General features: G+C 43.0%; 1 long non-coding RNA gene across 1 annotated transcript in view; it reads right to left on the bottom strand.

Moving 5' to 3' along the window:
- LOC121141340 overlaps positions 1-20,144 on the bottom strand; it is a 45,238-nt gene extending 25,094 nt beyond the window's left edge. The window contains exons 1-2 of the long non-coding RNA XR_005878223.1: positions 20,025-20,144; positions 19,103-19,214 (exon numbers count right to left, since the gene is read on the bottom strand). This is a non-coding gene — a long non-coding RNA (uncharacterized LOC121141340). The remainder of the gene's footprint in view (positions 1-19,102; positions 19,215-20,024) is intronic.
- Between the last annotated feature and the right edge of the window lie 3,704 nt (positions 20,145-23,848).

Genomic DNA, 23,848 nt, shown 5'->3' with positions numbered 1-23,848 from the left:
CCACTATTGGTTCCCTATCTGTGGTAAACAGATGTGTATTAACACAATCCTGGTCTTCTTCTAGCCCACTTGAGCCAACTTGAGTCCAATCCTCATAACAGAGTGTTCCTTTGGAAGGCCACTGCTGCTCAGCCTATACTGGGAAACATCCTGACATGTGCTCTCTCATGTGACCTGACCAGCAGCTGGATATAGTCAACCAGGTCCTCCTGATAGGTGTTACTCATTCGACTTCAAGGACTCCCAGACTCTCCTGGGCTCTCCCTCAATTCCCTCTGTGGTTGCTGCTGTGACCTCACCTAATGCTAACATAAGCTAAGGCCCACCCCCTACTCCCTTTCCTTCAATTCCTATACTCATCCTCTTGCCCATCTCTTTTACTTTTTTATGTGCAAACCCTCTCTACACTGACATTCATCTCTTGTCTGAAACCATACCCAGTTTAAATAACCTCAAGTCTTAAAATGCAGGCATGCTATCCTCTCTCTGTGTCTCTCTGTGTCTCTCTGTCTCTCTCTCTGTCTCTGTCTCTCTCTCTCTCTCTCACACACACACACACACACACACACACACACACACACACACACCTGTTTATCCTCCTTTCCTTTCTCTTTCATTCTAATGGCCTCAGGGCAGATCTCCTGCTACAGCTCACAGTGATTTCAATATGCTGTGAACAGAGGAGTCCAGAGCAAGAGATTAAAGACATTCTAGCCTAGAAAAGGGAGCTCTGATTCACTGATGTTGGGAAATTAAATTACTTGGGTTTAAGCCCTACCTCACAAGAGAAAGCACATAGCTGAATATTTGTTCAAGAACCCATGATTAGGAACACCAGGTCCCATGGGTGAACCTAACATTCTTATTTTGCTAAATGGGCATAGTATCAAGATTCCCTCTAAGTTTGTCTCCCTCTACCTGTAGCTTGGCACAGCCCTCTGACCTCAGCCAAATAAGTGTTTGTGGAATGCTCAACCACAAAAGAGACATCCATGTCACACTTCCTCCCCTCAAGGCTGAGGGACCATCTTAAAAAGGACATCAGAAAGGTTATAAGGGTCACAGGTCAGAGGTCAGAGGTCAGGAAGAACGGCAGTGGTGGTAAGACTGCTAAACTCAGACTCACTGAAGCTGGACTTGGCTGCAAAAGGTAATCCAAACAGCATTGCAGCATGAAGGAGGGAGGGGCTCCTCTCCTTGAAGAGGAGCTGCTGCCAGTACAGGTTTCCAGGGGAGGGAGCGTCTATTTTCTTTAAGGATATAATCTCTAGTAGTTGAACCATGATCCAGTAGATGGTCCCACACCCATGAGTGTATGTATAACAGAAATGGAATCTGTGTCTTATTAGGAAAAAGAGGTCAATGAGTTGGAAGGGGAGGTTGGAAGGAACTAGGGAAATGAGTGAGGTTTCAATATGATCAAAATGCATTATATGCATTATGAAATTTTCAAAAATTAATAAAAATATTCAAATAAAAATGATGTATTGTGGAAGAAAAATTAATGCTATGGAGGTTCCTAAATAAACTAACGAAAGAAATAAAGAGCCTTAAAATCACAATTGTCCTGCCTCCAGGACATCCCAAAGGGAATTAATCAGTACATCAAAGAGACACCTGCATCCCTATGTTTATTGCAGTACTGTTCACAGTTGCCAAGCAACGCATCCACTGATGGGTGAATAGATGAAGAAGATGTAGTTTATGTATACAAGAGAATTCTGCTCAACTACCAAAATTGGCATTTGTGGCAACACGCCTGAAATAACAGACAGAATTAAGGAAAGAAACTAAACAAATACTGTATATTATCAGTAATATGTAAACGTTAAAATGTGTTTGTTCTATTGTAGAGTGTGGGAAAGGGTAACTGGAGGCTGAGGAATTGTAGTGGAGAAAGACTGAGGGAGGATCCATAGAGAGTACTAATCTACAGCAGTCAGGAAGAATGAGTTCTATGGTCCTGAAGCATGATGGATGTGTGAGTGACGGGAGTACATTGAGTTGTTTGTAAACAACTAAAGAGGTGGAGGAAAGGCCCCAAATCCATCATTTCATGTTGACTATATACATTGAAGCACCACACTGTGCACTGTAAGTATGTGTGAACCCTGTGAGTCAGTTCAAATGATGAGAGGAAGGAGGGAAGACAGCAATAGAGGCAGACAGGGACCCCAAACCTAGGAAGTAGGAGGGAGCCTGGGATGTCAGCTCAGAGAAAGGATTAGATCTAAGAACTGAGCCATCCAGCTTCACCTGCTCCATGTTCCAACACACAGAAGCAGTCCATCTCTTCTGTTCAATCGCCAGTGTGCAGAATAGAAAGTTCAGAGCATCGAGCTCTTACTGCCCATAGCCATGAACACTCCAGCACTAGGGCATTCCTACCATCTTTTTATTGTAAGATTATATCGATGTAATGACACCAGTGCCCTTTGTAGTTATCTTGTTATTGTTTCTCTCCTTTATAAAAAGAAATGAAAACTTCCATTTATCAACTGGTTTAAAATCAGAATAGCCTCCACTTGATCAGCTAGATAAGGGAAAAAAGAAATGTCACTTTCAATGGGTAAGGCTGCTGCTATATTAAAATAAGGGACTTGAGTTGAGATGGCCAAAGGACACAAAATTCTAGTAAGGTGGGAAGAATGAATTCAAAACATCTACTGTACATCATGATAACTATAATTAAAACATAAATTTATGTTTGCCAATCAAAAAGAACTGTTATTTTTTGAGACGGGGTTTTACCATGTGGCCCTGGTTGTCTGATAACTTATTACCTAGACCAGTCTGGCTCTGAACTCAGAGACCCACCTGCTTCTGCCTCTCAAGTGCTAGGATTAAAGGCCTTGGCACAAAATATTCTTTAAACTGTGTTTAAAATGAAGTGAGACATGTAAACACACAAACCTAGCGTAATCACAATACACAGGGAATCTCACTGCTCACAAGGAATCATGAAACACCAAGTATGTAATATGCAACAAAATACAGGCAGCATTTTAAGCACATGTGAACAGTCAGGAAGCTGACTTTGCAGCAAATCTAAAACAGAAGCTCCCAGGTCTCAATTGACACCAAGGGTACTCATTGCCTGAAGGCAGTGCCTTCACTTAAAATAGTGTGTTTGGGGAATTGGCTAGGTAATTACTGCATTTTTTCCTTCTGACACCTTTTCAAGCCCTCCCTAAAGCTTTGAAAATAGAATAAAGGCAATCATGTCACCTGTGAGGCATAATTCCGGCCGTTCTTAACCTTGGCCATAAGACCTGCTTTGATGCAGTGAATAGCAGTCAGTGGTGAGTCAAAGGGCAGAGCAAGAGGTGCTCAGCACTAAATGGGACATGCATGTCAAAGCCCACCACCAAGGCTAACGGCATATTGTAGAAGAGGAGGGAGAAACAGTCTAAGAGCTGGGTGATGGAAGGATTACTGTGAAAGTGCTTCTGGACAAGAGATGCTGTTGCACCCATCGACTCACAGAATTTGGGGTTACCTGCATAAGACCTATGCAAGGTGAAGGCAAACAAAATATTGGAAAAGACAGGAAAGATGGTCTCTATGCCCCATCCCTTACTGAGAAGCTATTGGGGTAGGAGAAAGAGTATTTTTTTATTTATTTGAAGACATGGTCACTAATAGGATTCCCAAGCTCCAGTGAATGCCCCACACCTATGCACATATGGACATCATTAACTGGAAAAATGTGTGTGTGTGTGTGTGTGTGTGTGTGTGTGTGTGTGTGTGTGTGTGTGTGTGTGTGTGTAAAATCAAAGACATGACAGGTAGTTGGGACCAGTCTGTATTAGGAGATATGGGGAGCTGGAGGTGAACCCTTGAGGTCAAAACAGCAAATGTCAAAGGAGCTCCTACAGTGTTAGACACTTTTTGGAAAATGATAAAAAGCTCGGAGTAGTGTCTAGCTATGGTTAGGATCCAGAGCTGAGTGACCAGCTTTCACTTAAGAACTGGATGAGGAAATGAGGCCAGATGATGAGACACTGAGCCATTCTGATATGGATGGCTTTTGGAGAAGGGAAATGGGTTGACTTAAATCATTTCATATTCCACTTCTCTGGGAATCACTGCCTGCTATCTCTACAGCCATGCTGGTAGTTATCTGACTTTGACATGAGACCTATTTTATGGGAAAGATTTGGGGAGGTTGAATACTTCTCCTAACAGAACGGATACCAAACTTTTATCTTGGTATAAAAATATTGTCTATCAAGATGAAAAAGTCATTTTGATTGGAATCATGTGAGCTTGAGAAATTCTCTCTCTCCCCCTCTCTCCCTCTCTCTCCCTCTTCTTATCCCTCACCCTCTCTCTTTGTCTGTCTGTGTGTCCTGTGTGTCCTGGATGTGAGTGGGTGCTGGAAAGTTGTGTGGCATGAAGATCAGAACAATATCATATAACTGAGACTGTGGGGAGCAAAAACTCAGAACTCAACTCTGGGCGGTCTATTCCAGTGTCATTCTTCAGGGAGGACAAAGTACCATAGAGAAAGTTTTTTCAGAGGAAAATGATCTTAAAAGTCCATGCTGTGTAGCTGAACAGCCTCAGGGTATTTCACCATAGAGAGGATTCTGGAGTCTATGCTACCTGCCTTGAATCCAATGAGGGACCATTTCCTCGGGGAAAGATTTGTTAGGCTCCTTCCACCAACAAGAGTTGGATTTCTGGATACACAAGGAGCAGAGATGTTTTCTTCTTTGTGTTGAATTTAAATAGAACAGTTCATGCCACCTAAATCCATGGGAAAATAAACAGCCTGGAGAGGTAGCAAAGCCTGTCCCTGCCTCCCAGTACAGCAGCAGACAGAGGGACTGTTTGGGGCACAGGAGCACTGGGTGAGGATTAGATTCAATTACTCTGACTGCTCTTCTGGGAGCATCTTCAGGACCTTGATGCAATCCCTTGTGATTCTGACATTTTGAGGTAAGCTCATAAGACAAAGCTTTTAAAAATCATCTAGTCTGGTAGTCTTCTAACTAAAAAGTTAAGAAATGCAACCCTACTGCCCCTGGGTTATGTATGGTGGCCTCATTTTAAGGTCAACAACTTCATTATTCTGTCTGTGTAGAATGCCAAGGACATTGTGCATGGTTCTAAGTTATTTTTCAGAATAAATGTAATAAAGTGTTTTCTTCTCAAATGAAATAACATGCCTTCCAGGGCTGCAGCCAGCTTCTGAATTTTCTAAACTATACTTGGAGTAAATTCACTACAAGTTCAGCATTCAGGATAGGCTAACCAGCGCCAACTGTTTCAAAACTGTGAACTGTTCTTACTTTTGAGATTTAAAAAAAATCACCTCCACTCCATAGGTCATAAAACCAAAGCTTAGAGAAGTTAAACAACTTGGCAGATGTCTCTCAGCTTGTAGAGTGACACAGATATGTTGGTTTCATATCTGAGAGACTAGAGAATGAGTGACTTCGTGACCCACCTGATATAAAAGGCAACAGCAGCCATGCCTTTAACTGGAGCTAAGAACTTTATTCACAATAACTTGGCAAAACCTCAAGAACCAGGAAATCAACAGGCTAACACAATAGTGCCTGATGCCTTGAGAAGGAGCCCCTCAGAAGGACACACAGATATTCCTGGTAGGGCTGGGAAGATAGCAAGTCAATAAAGTTCTTAAGTTGAAAGTGTGAGCGCCTGAGATCTGTTCTCTAGAACCCATGCAAAGAGACAGATATGGTAGCATACCCTTGTAATCCCAAAGATGGCAAGACAGGAGTCGAGGACAAGAGGATGCCTGTAAGCTTGCTGGCTATCTAGTCTAGTCTACTGAGTAAGTTCAGGCAAGTGAAAGATTGTAGCTGAAACAAAAATGTAAACATACCCGAGTAATGACACTTGAAGTTGTCCTCTGAGCCCTATCTACTTGTATGTACACATGTACAGGTACATAATACATATATCTGCATGAACACGTGTACACATACACTGGTGTACTCATCCCTACACAAACATGTACAAATACTTCAACATAAACATACACAAATACGTAGGTACAGACATGCACACACAAACATGTACACAAATGAGTGCACAAACACACACACACGCGCGCGCACACACATAAACACAAAAGGAGGTCTCACTGGTTTAAATAATATCAGAAGTAGTAGTAACAGTAGTAGTAGTATATGTAACATTAGTAGTCCCTGTGTAAAGGATATGCTATTCTTGTTTGTCAATTTACTAATTGAATTAACTAAAACTCTAAAGTGAGGCACAACTGTGAGGATTTTTGCTTAATTTGAAGTACAAAGATACACTTCTAATCTGGATTTGAAGTATGGGACCATAGACCTTTAATCTAGATCTTTAGCGGTAAGAAGACCCTCCTCTAATCTGGGTCATGCCTTCTGCTGGAATCCTGTGTAAGGATATGAAAGAAGGAAGGTTTTGCTGTTTGCCTGCTTGATTTCACCTCATCAGTAAGTCCTTCCTTTACTGGCATTAGAGCCTACATCTTTAGGATTCCAGTCTACACTGAAGACCAGCCAAGACACCAAGCCTCACAAACAGAAATTACTGGATTCTTGGACCTTCCACTCATGGGAAACCATTGTTGGATTAACTGGACCATGGCCAGTAAGTCATTCTAACAATCCTCTTTATATACACACATATACACACACACATACACATCTACATATATATATATATATAGAGAGAGAGATTTATTCTATAAGTTCTATCACTCTAGAGAACCCTGAATAATACAGCATATATACGTGAGTACATGCCTGTATATATGTATGTATATGTGTATATGTATGTATGTAAGTATGTATTTGAAACAAAGCCTCACTATGTTTCCCAGGATGGTTTTAAACTCTCAATCCTCTCGCCTCAGCCTCCCAGTGTAGGAATTACTTCTGTGCAAATTCTTTACTGAGAATTGTGAAACTTACATCTATCTATAAACCTGCACCACCTGAGGAGGATGTTTCAGGATGGAAGTGCAGAGTTGGGGGAATGTCATTAAAGTAGAAGCAGATCCACTTTAGGCATAACTGCCTGCCTGCCTCCCACATATCAGTGAGGAAACTGTGGTTTTATTGACTTTGTGTACTTCCAGAATGATGATGCTGTCCCATGTGGCCCAGCAAACCATCACCTTTCCCTAGATCCAGGCCTTTTGGCTTATTTATTTGTTAACTGGGTGATTTAATATACCCCTTTACTACACACACTAACAGATCATTATCTGGGTGATTTCTTTCTCTAGTTACAGCACTTTATTTCTTTCCTTATTATTCTGTTCAAAATTGACTTTACTGCCGTCAGTGTACCAACCACCCCTTCCATCAAGGCACTAGAGGACACTTCCTCTTCAGTATCTCAGGAGTCCACAGTTCAGTCACTCCATGAGATTTCCTTGAAATTTCCTGGAGATTTGTGTTCACAGGCTGCTTATTCACTGCAAGACAGAGGGGACATTATCCTTACAGAACAAGCCCAAGCAAGCTAGAGGGTTACGAAAAAGAGACTTTGATTGACCTTCAAAGAGAAAACTGGTGATATGGTTTTCCAGTCTCTGAGACTGGAGATCTCCCTGATGAACATAGCATGGCCGGTATGCCCTACCTCTTTCCTTTATTGGACAGGGTCACAGAATGAAAACTGTGCCAGAGAGGGAGCTGTGTGAACATGGAGGTGTGTCACTTCCTTATAGCCTCATATCTTGGTTTGAAAGAAATGACAGGGGTGGCATGCAAATAGACAAACAGGCCTGGGCATGGTGCCTCCCGATGTTACCTTCTCCCTGGGTCCAGCTCTTAATATCTAAAGTCCCAATCCAATACATTTTGCCTTAGAATAGTAAGTTAGCTGTTTTAACTACCCAGTTTCCAAAGGATGAAATGGAGGCATGAGCCTCAGGAGACCTTTGCAACCTCATCCAAAAGCTTGGTCCACAAACTCCATCCTCTGCATTTACTCAGAAAACCCAATTTCTCTCAACACAAATACACACACACACACACACACACACACTCATGTGTGCAAATGTGTGCGTGTATTTATTTATGCATACAAATTCATGAGCTCATACACATACACACATATACACCTGCGTAAATACACACTCATACATATAAACATATACCCACATGTGCACAACCAAGCATAGTTTAGAAAACATCTATAATGGATGCTGAGGCAGGAAGGTTGTAAGCTCAGGGCTACCCTAAGCTACATAGTGAATTCTTCGCCAGCCTGAGAAACATAGAGAGACACTGTTTCTAAACAAAGAGACAACACAAACTCCAAGACCATGGACTCAGGGAGTCTAGCATGTGATGCCTGGGACTCCTAATGTGCCTGACGACAGATCCAGGGTGGATCACAGTGAGGCAAACACCATGAAAGGCATTCTCAAGTGTCACATAATATAAAAGAAATGAAAAGGGTAAAAGACTATTGTTGGGACCGCAAACAGACTCTGTTCAGATCTGGAATCACAAATACCCCTGGCTGGTAGGGAAAGCTTGGATCCCTGCCTACCAAGACAGAAATTTAATTAGAGAAATAGAAACAGACAGCTGAGGTCATAGATAGGAGGCATGTAATGAAGAAAGCTGAGGAGTTACAGATCAGGGTGGGTTGAATAGTGACCCGTCCCTGGTTGTTTTTGCATCTCTGTGTTGAACTCTGTCCAGTATATGAGAAAGAGACTGTTGCTGTCTGTCTATGAGTTATACTGTGTTCAAATGCTCCTGGATATGAGGTCACTCTCAAGCATGTAACCTGAACTCCCCACATTTGTTAAGGCAGAGGCAGAGGTTTATGAACTCAAGATCAGCCCTAAACTAGATTGTGAGAGCCTGTCTCAAAAATACACAAGAGACAGACAGGGGGTAGAGGGAGAGAGAGAAAGAGGGCAGGAGGGAGGGAGGGAGAAGAGAGGGAGCGAGGGAGGAAGGAAGAAATGAAGGAAGGAAGGAAATGAGTTAGGAAATAGGAGCTCCAGATTCAGTTTGGTCAACAGCTGTTTAAAGTTGAACTGAAAATACGGTCCTTAAAATAAAATCCATTTCATCAGGGCTGAAGAGATAGCTGCATTAGAAAAATGCTTGCCATGCAAGCTCAGGAGCCTGAGTTTGATTCCCAGAACAATTTATATAGTAACCAGGCATGGAAAATTCCAATGCTAAGGAGATTGACACAGGTGGATCCTGGGCTTTCATGACCTTCTAGACTAGCCTGCTTGGTGAAGTCTGGGCCAGTGAGAGACCCTATTTCAGAAGCAAGGTACATGGCACCTGAGAGATGATCCCGGAAGCTGACTTCTGGTTTCCACACACAGGAGCACACAGACACAACAACAGAAGCTTCTGCTGTTGCCACTGATGAAAAAGAAGGCTGATGACTGCACTGGCTCCAGTCCCAGATAATCTGTTCCGATGTGAATCATTCCTAATAACCCTTTATAGCCAAGAGTGTGAAAAATGGACTTCACCTGTGTCACCACTGTGATTCAACTTTCAGTCCAAAATGACCACACTGATGCTCTACAGGAAAGGATGAGAAGGTGGGGCATGAGGAAAGCAGGCTCCCAGCTAACCACAATTCTGACTTCCCCAAGACCAGCAGCATCAAGCTGAGAACTGGGCTCCCTGAGAGCTAGGGAAGAAGTCCAGAGTTCCAGCGGCTCTTCCAATATTTGATGTTACAAGTACAAGAAAGGTTGAAACAGAATCTAACCACATCCAACAATGTCACAGGCAAGGGCTACTACCTAGCTAGATAACTAAAGCCATATACACAGCAGAGGAGAACAAATGCTACAGAGGTAAACCCATGTGAGCAATCTACATGCATTGAGATCATCAAACTGCCATAAGAATTTAAAAACCAGTCTTGGAATAGTCCCAAACAAAGGGCTCTGGAGTGTTCTGGCAGGCTGGTGAAGGGGATAAACTCAGGATCCGTGATTCACATGGCAACCAGCCACTCATCCTGAAAATAAATCCACACTGGCCGTTATTTTTCCAGCAGTTATCTTTGAATACTAAATGAATCTGCAGCACCTAATGTGAGCTCTCCTATTCTTTGATGTCTAGTGTCAACCGGGCATTTAATAGCTGTCAACAAAGACACTAAATTTGAAGGAATATATTCAGTGAAAGATTATATTAGGCACCACAACCAGACCCCCCCCCAGCTCTCAAGAAGCCATGATGCTGGAAAAAATAACATCACCACTGTGGAGATGAAAAGATTTTCAAGTGACTAGCTAACAATTTTCCTTCCTGGAATGCAAGGCCTGAGGTTTTTGCCTTAAAACTGGGATCTAAGAGGGCTGTCCTCCTTCGAGTGCCCTCATTAAGACTCCTAGTACACCTTTTGCTACCCATAGTGACTTGCAGATGCATTTCCACTGTTTTCTAATTTTCCCCTCCATCACACACATGTGATGTATTCCACTTCTTGAGCCAGAAGTGTCCAACTCATAAGCATCGGGCAGCATGAGACCATGCATGGTTGAGGAGAGTCATGAATATGGACCGACACTAAACCATGAACCTAAAACCTATGATGCTTCCTCTGTGATTGTTTTCTAATTCATTACACACACATACACACACACACACACGCGCGCGCGCGCGCGCGCACGCACACACGCACGCACATGCACACGCACACGCACACATACACACACACATGCACAAGCACACGCACATGCACACGCACACGTACACACACCATTGCTTCTCCAGTATGAATGATGTAGATGGTGACATCATGTTTTGATGTTCAGAGGTTGGACTTGCCTGGTAGAAAAATGAAACAAAACTGACCCGGAATTAGAGTTGAAGTGAGAGTCTGAAAAGCAGTTCCTTTCTTTCTCACTAGCCAACCCAGCCTTCCCTGGATCTCAGCTCTCCCATCAACAAATAGAAAGATATATGCCCTGTAGATGCTTGTGCCACTAAATGTTCTGACATATTACAGGCATTTCCTCCTGGCAAGAGTCCTCCACTGCCTTCAGAGTGGGCAGTATGTGAAATCTGGCCTAGCAGGGAAGGGTGATTGCAATGAAAGGGTTACCTAAAGGAATATACTACTCAGTTGATGAGTTCAAGTCCATGTATGAAAGCTGGTTCTGGGGGCTGGAGACATGACTCAGAGATTTAAGAAAGCTTGCTTCTCAGTGGTGATGAACAGACTTTGGCTCCCAGTACCCATGCAGGGTGGCCCACAAATGCTGTAAACTCCAGATTTAGGTTTCTAATACCCTCTGATGGCCTCCATGGATACTGCATATCCTTGCACCCACACGCGTGCACGCGCGCGCACACACACACACACACACACACACACACTCTGAAATTTTTAAAGAATGCAGATTCTAGACACAGAAGGGGGAAATGCATTCCTAAGAAATGTGCTCATAACAGGTTCAACAAGCACAGACAGCACACAGTCACCTCAGGGTGGATGGCATCTGTACCTGTACTGTCTCTAAGCTACCAGCCTTGAGACTGTGGTCTTCAGCCTGAAGCCATTCAACTCCCCCAAAGCTGAGAACAGATCCCCAATGAGCTGTCATCATAAGTCCCATGAGAACTCAAGAAGAATGTCATCAGATTGAGCTGAGTGATTAAAAAAACATCAAGTGTTTGTCATTGTATTCGTGGCTCCATGTGTTCAGAGCTGAGCAGTTGTCAATGCCAAAAGGCTCTCAGTGCAACCAGATTCTCCATGTTGCCTGGACACAGCATTCTGAGAAACAATGAATCGGGAAATGAAAGAAAGACTCTCTCTCTCTCTCTCTCTCTCTCTCTCTCTCTCTCTCTCTCTCTCTCTCTCTCTCTCTGTGTGTGGGGGGAGGCTTTTTAAAGGCAGGATCTTATTTACATTGACTAGGAAGACCTGTCCTGAAACTCATTACAAATAGCAGTGTCACACACTATATCCCCCTGCCTCAGTCTCTGCAGTGATGAGGTCATTCACATGTGCTTGGTGAGTATTTTTTTACTGATGCTATCCCTTTATTGTGGTTTATGCATTTCCTTCATTCACATTAGTAAGGAATGTCAGCACACATATGATCACAACGCTCCGAAGGAGGATGATTAAGAGCTCAAAGCAACCATTGGCTATACAGTTAATTCAAGAATCACCTGAAGTACGTGATGGTCTATCTCAAACAAACAAACAAAACAACAAAAAGGAAAAAAGAAAAATAGCTAACATGAACAAGGCATACTAGGTATCAAGCATTATGCAACACTTTGTAGAGCAGTATTTAAGCTCTGATGCCAAGAAAGAAGCAGAAAAAGGAAGCATCAAGCCCAGTGTCACAGTCTTCACAGTTGTGAATGGCAGGTATGTTCCCAGCTTTGGGTACATCTCACAAGAAAGTTTTCTGGTCTGTGTTCATCTCTGATGTGGCTCTTCTCACCTATAGGAACAGCATTCTTTCTTGAGAGGCACCACGGCCAGCAGGCTCTGCTCCCTGTGAACATCATCATGATGTCTGATGATTTAAAGGCCAAGCTCTCTGACATGTTTGATAGACCTTCTTCCACTAGATGGAAACATCTTTAAACCAGTGGTTAATGCAATTCCTGCTTTCTTCTTCAGCTTCCTGTCCATCTAGTTTATTTACCCCACTTCTTTGTGTCTCCCCTCTCCCATTGCTAGGGAGCAAGCATTCTACCACTGATGAACATCTGTAAATAGTGCTTTGGTTATTTGTTTGTTTGGGGTTTTTATTGAGGCAGAGTTTTGCTATCCAGCCCATGATGGGACAGAACTCACAACCTTCCTTGATGAGTGCTAGGATTACAGATGTGTGCCATCTCACATAGCTCTACCTGAGTCTTAGACTTTCAAAGGAGATACAGTCTGTTGTAGAGGGGAAGAAATGACCTAGGAAGCAAGAGGCTGTCTGCTAACGGAATTGTTACTCATTATGGTTATTTAAAAGGCCTCATCAAGACCCCCTGAATGTGGGTGTCAGTGAGGAGGCCTAGGTAATCTATTGAGCCTTGGGCAGCAGATCAGTACCCATCCCAAGTATACACATGGACTTTGGACTCCCATTGAACATTGTGAGGTGCACTCTCACCTTGAAGTCTTGGGGAAGGATCTAGGCCCTGCCCTATATGAAATGACAGACTATGGACACCCCCATGGAGGGCCTCACCCTCCCTGGGGGAATGAGGGGATAATGGGGGGGGCACGGGAAGAGGGGAGGGAAAGGGAGAGGGACCTGGAACTGATTTGTGAAGCAACCTTGTTTCTTATATAAATTTAAACTGGAAAATAAAAAAAATAAATAAATAAAAGGCCTCATAAGCTGTTATTTGAGTTGAGCAATCTTCCGGCTAATCTACAGATTGTGTTTTATTACAATGCATTCAAGAAGCAAGTAGGAAAATAGAAAGTAAGTTGAGGCCAAAATTCCTAAAGCCCACCCCTTCCCCAAGTGACACTTTCTTCAGCAAAGGCCATTAACAGTCTCCCCCAACAGTGCTACCAATTGGGAACTCTGTGCTCAAACACATGAGCCTGTGGGGACACGGGCATTCCCCACTCTACATTTCTCACTGAGACTACTACAGCATGGACCTTGGAAGACTCTGTTGTTGGGACAACACTGAATTCCAAAAGTTTTTTATTAAAATTGGATGATCATTAATGAAGAAACTATGCTGAATATTTGAATTCAGTTGAAGAATTGTGTCACTGTTGATATTCACACCTGCTCCCCATTTGATGTTTGACCCTTGCTCCCTAATTCCTACAGTCTCCAGGTCTCTGCAATTGGTACCTGAGGTCTCCTACTTAGTGAAGATTCTGAGATCCTCCAGTATCCAAATTTGTAGCACATCTGAAATGCTCAGTTTGGCTGTTTCACAGAACCATCTGGACTGATTCAGCCCGAAGCATCTGGGTAGATTGGTCACGGGCCAGGTTTAAAAGAATTATACACTGGAAAGAGCCGCCTTCAGAAAGTCTGGCTATTCAGGTTTTACAATCTTTGGCCATGAACTAGTCCCAAAGGGTGGGGACATGCCCAAAGTATCACCTGTGCTATTCTTGGCTTACTACTTAAAAAATTCTCCTTTTTTAACCGAACTTTTTCTTATGTAATTAGTAAAACTTCAGTACGAGCCAGGCAGTCTTCCGGGTCATCTACAAATCATGTTTTATCACAAGATTTAATGGAAATTTGGGTTAGCTGGACATTTTACCTAGCTGAGAGCTGGCTAGAAAATATCTTCTAGCAAAGAGAATTCTGATAATCTTTCTGTGAGATAGCTGATTTCTGAACATAGTGGCCAATGCTCTTTTTCAAAGATATAAGTTTTAGTCTGAAGGTTAAGAGTGAATTATGTTTGAACCACCTTGAGTGCAGGTACTCAACTTTGATTCCACAGGCACCCAGTATGATGTATTGCTTGTATTCTGCTTTACACCCCAGGGGTCTTTCCAAAATACATCTCTGCTCACCCAGCCTCGACTTAACCAGATTTTTAAAAACTCTGCTTGAAAAAGGCTTCAGCTTTATAAAACTCTCAAAACCCATAGGAACCCATCCAGGGGATTAAGGACTTCAGATGGAACATCTCCTTGGAAATCCCTCATCCATAGGCATCTGTCTACTCATCTCTACACCTCTCTTTGATCAGGTACCCTTGCCACACATTTGTTTCTTCCCATTCCAGATTATGCCTCTACTTCCATCCATTTCTCAAGCCCAAGTCTAAAAGCCATTCCAATTGGACTTCATCTCTTCTCAGATGGTGGTTTACCAGTAGGTCCCAATCCTTCTACTTCCAAAAAACCCCAATGGATCTGCTCACTAAATCCAGCCAGTTACCATTCAAAGTGACTTATATATGCACCCAAAGCAACCACCTTCCTGATAGCCTGGTTTTCACTCTTAGCACTTCCCACCTGTTACTTCTAAGCAATCCAGACCTTCTCAATCTCACACCCAGAGGTCATAGAAAGCTCAAAGCTTTAACATGTGTCTTTGTCACATTATAGACACTGTGAGATTACTTTAAACAAAAGTAAAACCCTGGTGTCCCTGATGCTTTGTTAACTTGGCTCCAAGATAATATTGCCTCTTTCTCTCAGTATGACTTAAATCTCCTAATTCTTCCCAAATGTCTCCACAGCTATTTTCCTCCATTCCAGGATTTCACTTTGCATCTGGCTGTCATCATTTAAACCTCTCAATCCAACTCTGCCCTATTTTATGTTTCTGATTTACTGACAAGACTAGGCTAAATGTCTTAGCATCTTTTTTTCACAAGTAAGTCTGACTTTTGTTTCTGTTAATCACATCAGATCATTCTATGTCTTAAACATGTTTTTTGTGCCTCAGTGCATATAAAACCGAGCCCAAACACCAACTTATGCCTACAAAAGCCCAGTGTGGCCACCTTGGCTTCTTAACCTTTTGTTTCTTCTACTTCTTTCTGTCAGAGGTCCAGCCAGAGAGAACCGATCAAGATATTTGAAATACACAAACTTTTTCTCACCCAAGAAACCTCCATCTGTTCTTTTATCTGCCTAGAACCTTTTAAAAATTATTATACTTTAGTTATATGCTGTACGGAGAGTGCTGTGTGTATGTGTGGGGGTCAGAGGACAACTTGCAGAAGTTGGTTCTCTCCTTACGCTGTGTGAGTCCTAGGCATCAAACTCAGGACATCATGCTTGATGGCAGGCGTTACTAGCTGAACTATCTTGCTGGTCCCATTCGCTCAGCTATGATTTCCTCATGGTTTTCTGGGTTTAGTTCAAAGACTACTATTCCAAAAGACTTTATATATCTACATAACATACAGTAACCAGATTCCCAAACACTGGCAGCTCCCTGGACTGACAGTCATGTCTTCATGTAGTCCTCTCCCAAGCTGTCTCTGAACTTTGGATTTTACCAAGCCACATGGAAAGAGTGAGCAGTGGAAGGATGGTAACTACACATGTTTGAAATGCAATCACCTCTTGGGAGCTGGTAGAATCTTGTGCAGGAACATTGAATGGGTGATAGGCAACAGGAACCCCATGATAAAAAATATCTTGGAAGATAGTCCCATGCAACCTTTCATTTGAATGTGGTTACAGGGATGACTTCATGTGCAGTACCTGAGGGAGGACTGCTCAGTGGAGTCAAGTCAACCATACAATAAGAAAAACTAATAGGACTGCACTTTGGAGGTTATTGTACTGCAGGGGGAAACCTCTGCATTTTGATGTACTTTGTAGTGCTTACTAATGTTAGACTTGAACATGTTCCCCAAAGGTTCATGTCAGAAATAGAAATGTTTGTCGAGAATTTTTGTATTGAATGTTTTGTCTCTGATGTTTTTATTTCTTGTGGAGTTGTGGTCATACTATATGACACAGGCTGGTCTGGAACTCAAGACCATCCTCTTGCCTCATCTTCCTGAATGCTGGCATTACAGTGTGTTCTGCCATGCCTATAGCTTCATGTACTTGAGTTGTTTGAAACATAATCCCCATTGCAGCAGCAGTGGGAGCCAGGGCCTAAGGAGAGGTTGGGAGGCCATGGGGCTCTGCCTTTCCAGGAGAACTAATGTCATCATGAGGGCTTCCCTACCTGAACTGCACATTGCTCATTAAAGATTGAGTTAGGCACCCCTTCATTTCTTCATATTTGCCAACCTTCTCATTATTTTACCCTTTAACCTTTAACCTTCTTTCATGGGGTGACTCCTCAGAAACTGTTTGCCAATTGCCAGCCATTAGGCCTTGGACCTGCTACCTACCATCTAGAACCAAATGGAGAATAAACTCCTCTTCCTTATCATCTACCCATTCTGTGGTGTTTTATTTACGCTGTACAAAACAGTGTCATGGTTACAACCTTAAATAACTGGGTATTTTTGTGTTTATTATTCATATCTGGCCATTACATGTAAAAAGGAACACAAGGCTGCAACCTGATCAATCAGTGTGAGTTTTTAAGTGCTGTGGCAGTATTTTGAACCTACTAAACACTCAGTAATATTTTTTATGAATAGATAGAATGGTTAAAGATCTAAAAATGTATGAGGAAAGTATCTGAAAAACAGGTGCTAGAGCATATTCAGATACCTAAGTCAACTTTCCATACTATTGTTGAGGTAATGGGCATTCAGGGAAGAACACATGCACTTTAGACTTGCAAGAATGTCCAATCTGCAGCATACAGCCCACTTGCATCCCAGGAGAGCCATTAAGGTGAAACAAACACATCTGTAGATGACAGCATTTTGTAATATCAAAGGGTTGGGCACTAGCCTAGTAACAAGGACTTAAGAAAGAACTTGCAAATGTGGCCTTCTAGAGAAAAGAAACTCACAGGAGACCCAGACCCAAAGATACAAAGGGCTCTGAGACAAGCAGTGTCTTCAGGGATAGGCTGTCAGCCAGGATTCTTCCAGGAGGAAGCTTTAATCTCATACTGTCTGGAGTGGGTATCTGTGCCACCTACAAGGTGATATTTAAGAGGACTGTTTACCTTCACCCTGAGAGCTATGGCCATTGGTTATGTCCATATCAAAATGCTTGTGTGTTCTACCATCGGCACAAAGCTGTAAACTCCCAACAGGCCCCAAGCCAGTGTTCTGTCGCTGAGGTGTATTACTCATCTGTTTCTCTTTGTTGTTGTTGTTGTTGTTGTTGTTGTTGTTGTGTGTGTGTGTGTGTGATATTTGCTATACTATCAACTTCCACTTCTACTCTGGCATTGGCCTTGTACCCACATGGAATTGTTCATTCACCTCTACTAGGTGTTTCCAAGTATATCACATCCTGAGGCAGTGTAGTGGTTTGGTGAGAATGTTCCCTGTTGCTCATATGTTTGTATACATGGTCCCCATATTGTGGAATTATTTGGTAAGGAGTAGGAGGTGTGGCCTTGTTGGAAAAGGCATGCCATTGAGGATGGGCATTGAGATTCCAAATCCCATGTCACTGCCAGTTAAATCTCTCTCTGCCTTATGCTCGTGGGTTAGGATGTAAGCTCTCAGCTACTGCTTCAGCACAACACCTGCTTGCCTGCTGCTATGTTCCTCCCCATGATGGTACTGGAATCACTCTCTGAAACTGTAAACAAACCCCCAATTAAACATTTTCTTTTATAAGATGCTTTGGTCGAGGTGTCTCTCACAGCAATACAAATGTAACAAAGACAGAGAGGTAACTTGGCCATAAAATGCTTACCACACAAGCATTAGGGCCTGAATTTGGATCTTCAACACCCACATAAAATGGCAGTAACATAGCATGCAACTGCAATCACAGCACTGGGAAGGAGAGGCAAGGAGATGTTTGGGACTCACTGGCCAACAAGTGAGTCAAATTGATGATTGGGGTTTAGTGAGATCCTGTCTCAAAAACTAAGGAGGACAGTGATGAAGTAAAAGAACCAGTGTCTACCTCTAGTTCCTGCCTGCATGTGCACATACAAGTATGTGCACAGGTATGTCGGTTTCTGGGACTGGTAAGATAACTCTGTGGCTAAGGGCACATATTGTTCTTGTATGAACCAAATTTAGTCCCCAACTTCCTTGTCAGATGGCTCGTAGCTGCCTGTAACTCCAGCTCCAAGAGATTTAGTGCCTTCTTCTTGACTCAGTAGAACCTGTACTCACACAGAAACATACATATAAGTAAAATAGTAGTGATAATAATAAATTAAAGATGTCAGGTTTGAAGCTTCTCTGGTCCTATAGGCCATCTTCCAAACTCAAAGCATTGTCTACACGTAAATAAAATTATTTCTCCTATGACTGATAGGTGAGGCCCAGTCAAACAATTCAGGCAATGAGACCAAGGCTAACAGCTAAAACAAGTGAGGAAGTGCTGACACATCCCTATCTCCAACGTGAAAAGTTTTGAGTCCATTGCCTTCTCCTGGTCATGCCTCAGTCCCCAGGGCCTGCATGTGCCACACTCAGCCTGTATTCCACCCTGCACATTGGTTCACAATGACGGTGCCTTAGTTTTCTTGGTATATATTCATTGCCAACCTTAAGCTGAGCACTAGTGGATACTGAGGATGGCAGCCAGCCCGGTGTAGGAGGAGATATGTACATACCTTAATTTCCAAAGGCATCTATTCTGCCTTTCAGGTCTGCTGGCAGGCTTGTTAAGAACGCATCTTGGGACAGAAGAGATGTGAGAAACTTGGCTTTTGTGCGATGCTTTTCCTGGAGAGATGTGAACAAACGCCTGTTTATTTCCAAGGGGGAAATGGAGACAGACTAAAGTAACCAAATCTAAGTTGGTGAACCAATGAATTTGTCGGGGTTGCTTACAGAAGGGTTGGAGAGGGATTAGTTGTAGAAGCATGGGCATCTCAATGGCACTGTGCATCACTAAAGCCCACAGCAGCATGGGTGACAACTCATGAAAGCCGGAGCCCTGGGTGCTCTGCAGGCAGACTCAGAAGCTCTTCCCTTCCACCGTTTTAAGGTGTCTTCTCCAAAGTTCTTAAGTCTTAGGAGTTTTGAAGTAAAATGTTACACAGCACTTGGGCCAACAGAAGATAACTTCCTCCATATCTGCATCATGGCACATTCAGAACTGTACAAATATTTAAAGTGATTGCAAATAGTAAATATCCTTTTATTTAGAAAATTGGACTTAACCCTAAATGTCATTTCCCTCATAGTTTTTAGCAACATAACCTTCCTTCCACACTCTCTCATACAGGCAAGGTGTTAGAAACAGCAGATTCAGGACCCATTTGACTTTGTGTGTGTGTGTGTGTGTGTGTGTGTGTGTGTGTGTGTGTGTGTGTGTGTGTGTGTGCTGGTTTCTGCAAGAGTACAAGTGAGGGAAGATCACTGGAACCGATTCCTTGGTTTATTTCCTACTGTCAAAAACTCCAGGCTGGGGAAAGTCTCTTCAAGGTCACCAAGTTTTACAGATGACAAGAGAGTTGCCTGTGAGCTCTGGCACCTAACACTTCCATGCTAAAGTCACAGCTTGATTCCACCTCTGTTCCACATCCTTACCTGAGTGCCAGACTGGAGGAGCTTCCTTTTATTCTCTGGTGCCTCAGCTGGTTTGCAGAAAGAATGCCTTCTCCCTGTTTTCCAGGCCCATCTCACTGGGTTCCCTCCTGGTACACACTGGTTGCTGCCTCCACACTGGGTTGCTTAGCAACCAGGCTCTGTGGGCTTCCTAATAGACAAAGGCTTCTCCTTCCTCTCCAACTGCTGCACTAATGCTCATTGTTGACAAGGGAGCAACTCCTGGCTGAGCATATGCTATAATCTGGAGGCTGGTTTAGAAACTTGGTGCCAAGAGCTATGGGCATCTCCCCTGAAGCAGAAAGTGGGGTGGAAATCTGAGGTGGAAATCAACTCATTGCATGGCACTGTTCTAAGTGACTATGTTGGCCATTTATGAGCAATTACATCAGAAAGGAGTGCCCATCATCATCCTTGTGCCCAGAAGATCTCAGAAAGAGCAATATCCCCATGCACACAACCACACAGTGTGAGATAATTTCATACATATCCAAGGGGCCCAAACTTAAAAATCCATAGAGGAATTTTACATTGCTGTCTCTGGATTGTATCACTGGCCACCATCAAACTCAGCCAGACACAGGCTAGCATTATGTCATAAGAAATTAGGTGACTCCCCTCAAGATAGTGAAGGGAGAGTACAGTGCATTCTCACAGCTCTTCAGGGGCTTCTGAGCCCGGACGCTTTCTGTCTCTGAGACAGATACATCTTCATGGAGGAAAAAAAATGATTTGCTATGCAGCGAGCTGGCCTGCAGAGAAGGAACCACAGAGGGTCATTTCTAAATTAGTAAATAAGCTGATGAAATGCAACAACTTGTTTTGGGTCATTGAGTAAAGCTGAGACCCCCTTACCTTCCTGAATGAAGGCAATCAGCCATTAAACTCTACATTATGGATGTCTCTATGTCTATAAGACAGGAGATGAATATACTTAGGAATGTAAGCAATGAAGTAAACCTTCAATAAGGATATGCATTGGTCATGGCCACTAGTGCAATCCTGTGTCTGTGTGTGTGTGTGCACTAGTCTGTCTGCGTGAGTGTGCATTCGTATGGGAAGCTCATGCACCAGTGTGCATACACAAAGGCCAGAAAACTGTCAGATATTCTCCATCCATCTCTAACTATTTCTTGGAGTCAGGGTCTCTTCCTAAAACTTCAGCATGATCTTCTTACCTAGGCTAGAAACTAGAAAACCCCAGCAATTCTATTGCCTCTTCACAATTCAGATCTGGGGGTTACAGGTATTGGGGGACACTCCTCAGCCTGCCCTGTGGATGCCTGAATCTGAACTCTGACCTTCAGGATTATGAAGTAAGTTTTCTTCACCAGGGAGCCACCTCTCCAGTTCCTGTCCTCATCTTCCTGTTGTACAGAGTCCAATATGGAGAAGTCACTCCAAGTATGTGTAAAATGCAAGAACAAAAGTGAAGAGGCTCCAAACAAGCCAACATGACAACCGCAGCAAAAACCCTTATTAACTAATTTCTCCTTCCTCTCTCCCACTAAGACTAGTACAGTATCACCTTACATCAGAAATAAAGTTGCTATCCTTCCAGATGAAAGTAAAAGAGATACCCTGCAAAAGAAGAAGAGAGGCACCCAACTAGAAGATTACTGTCTTTCAGGCTGAGAGAAGTGGAGAATATCAGCCAGGTCACGGATGCACCTGAGCCCTCAATATAGTAACTCCTTCTCCTGCTAGGGACTATTCTATCCTTGAACACGATGGCCACTGATGTCTCCCTAACTTAGCTGGGTGCGAGGAGTCCCAACTTCAGTGACTATAACTATTAGGTTTCTCAGCAAATTCCTTAGAGACGAGTTTGGAATTGTCAGGCCATATGTGTAAGAGTATGTGATACACCAAATCCCTAATGCAATAATATTTTGAAGTTTTTCATTCAGGGCCTAGGGCTGAAAGTATGGCTCAGTTAGTAGAGTGCCTGTTCTGGGTTTAAATCACACCACTGTATAAACCACGCATGGTAAAATATGCCTGTAGTCCCGATACTCAGGAAGTAGAGACAGGAAGCTCAGAAGTTCAGTGCCACTCTCAGATACATAGTGAGTTTGGGGCCAGCCAACTCTTCGAGATCCTAACACAAAATTCTAGAATGAAAATTTTAAATATATTTTTAAAATTAGCCCAAATATTAGCCTATATTTTCAATTGCATTGATAAACAACAATAATTTGAATAAGTAAATATTTGGTTTGTGTCTCTATTTTTCTAGGAGTCTATGCTCTATGGCCAACCACCAAGGTATATTTTCAATGAAAACTTGGAAAGAAATTGTATTTTCAAAAAAGAAGAGGACCCAGCATTTCTTAAGAGTTCTCTCTTTTCTAGGTTTGGAGAAGCAGTGGTCTAGACCTGGCCAAGAAGGAGTTGGCAGTTGGTGCCCAGCCACTTCTTTTCTCCCACCCACCACTGGGATGAGGAGCCACTGAGAACACGCTGTTCCTGCCCTCCACATGCTGATGGGAACATGCCATGCTTTTCCATCACATGCTAGATTTTTCTGACACCATCTGTTCCTTCAAGCCCACGACACACTGTTGTCTTACTGTCACAACTCCATCTGAAAATGTCGAGAACCGTGATGAATGAGTCTGAGAAAGGCTGTTTACCTCCTTACCATCTACCACCAAGTACTCAGGGATTTGGGTGTGGTAGCAACACATGATTTTTTTCCTACATTCACATTCTAGGATCAGCCCCACCTTGTGTGTCTCAGAGTTTGAAAGACAGACACAAGGCATGGTTCCAGAGAGTCTTAATCCATTAAGCAAGCACTTGCTGCCACTAAAGGGAAAATATGGAATTCTTGGAGCATCTTCACCAGAGTGTGGCATGTGTCAGATATACACAAAGCTCTTGGTCACTAAGACCTTAGCTTCCACCAGACACAATGTTAGACACCTTCTGTTTGCTGTGGTACCGTTGCCATCCATCATCATGCCCAGGGGCAGCTGAGTAACCTTTGGAAAGGGGATGCCAGCTATTCCTCCCAGCTGAAAGGCCGGTGCATGGTGATGTCATCGGGGTGGCAACTGTTGTTGTAATTTAAAAATCAGCCCATGAGAAAAAGACACCATGCAACAGAGCTCATGTGGAGGTTTTGTTTTTGTTTTTGAATTAGGGGAAAGGGGGAGCGGAAGGGGGAGACCAACCTTTGGGGACAGGAGCAGCAGAAAAGAGAAGCAGAGAGAAAGAGGGGGGAGACAGAAACAGGTAGAGAAGAGGAAGGAACAGACAAGGAGACGGAGATAGGCAGGACCTTTTAAAAGGGAACATAATGAACGTGCACAGGTGATGCTCTTAGTGGCTGCAGTTGGAGACATATCCTATCAGAACCCCAAGGGCAGGCTGGTACAGATGCCTGAATACTAACAACTGTGTCCTCATGGTCTGTGCTTCACTGCTTCCTGACCCAACAGCAAACAGTAATCACTGGTGTTTGCTCTCCTGGCTTTCCAATCAAGAAGATAACTTCTTCTGAATCTCTACTTCTGTTTGCTAATATGAGTCCTGAATGAGGAATTTATAGCATAGAGACTATGAAATACTGATACATGTTCCTTGCCTTTATATTTTTTGGCAGGGGTTGGAGGTCCTTAGGAGCTGTTCAGCTTATTTATTTGGGACAAGGTCTCTCACCAATTGAGCTAGGTTTCATATCTCTAGCTCTGAAATTATAAGCACAGTCATGATTCCTGGCTTTTCCCATGGGTTCTGATGATCAAAGCTGAGCCCTAATATTTGAACAACTGCTTTATTAACTGTAATCTCTCCAGTCT

The sequence above is a fragment of the Mesocricetus auratus genome, unplaced genomic scaffold (genome assembly GCF_017639785.1).
Source record: "Mesocricetus auratus isolate SY011 unplaced genomic scaffold, BCM_Maur_2.0 Super-Scaffold_100007, whole genome shotgun sequence".
Lineage (NCBI taxonomy): Eukaryota > Metazoa > Chordata > Mammalia > Rodentia > Cricetidae > Mesocricetus > Mesocricetus auratus.
Note: the sequence above shows the minus strand (reverse complement) of the source record. Positions and strands in the feature narration are given on the sequence as shown.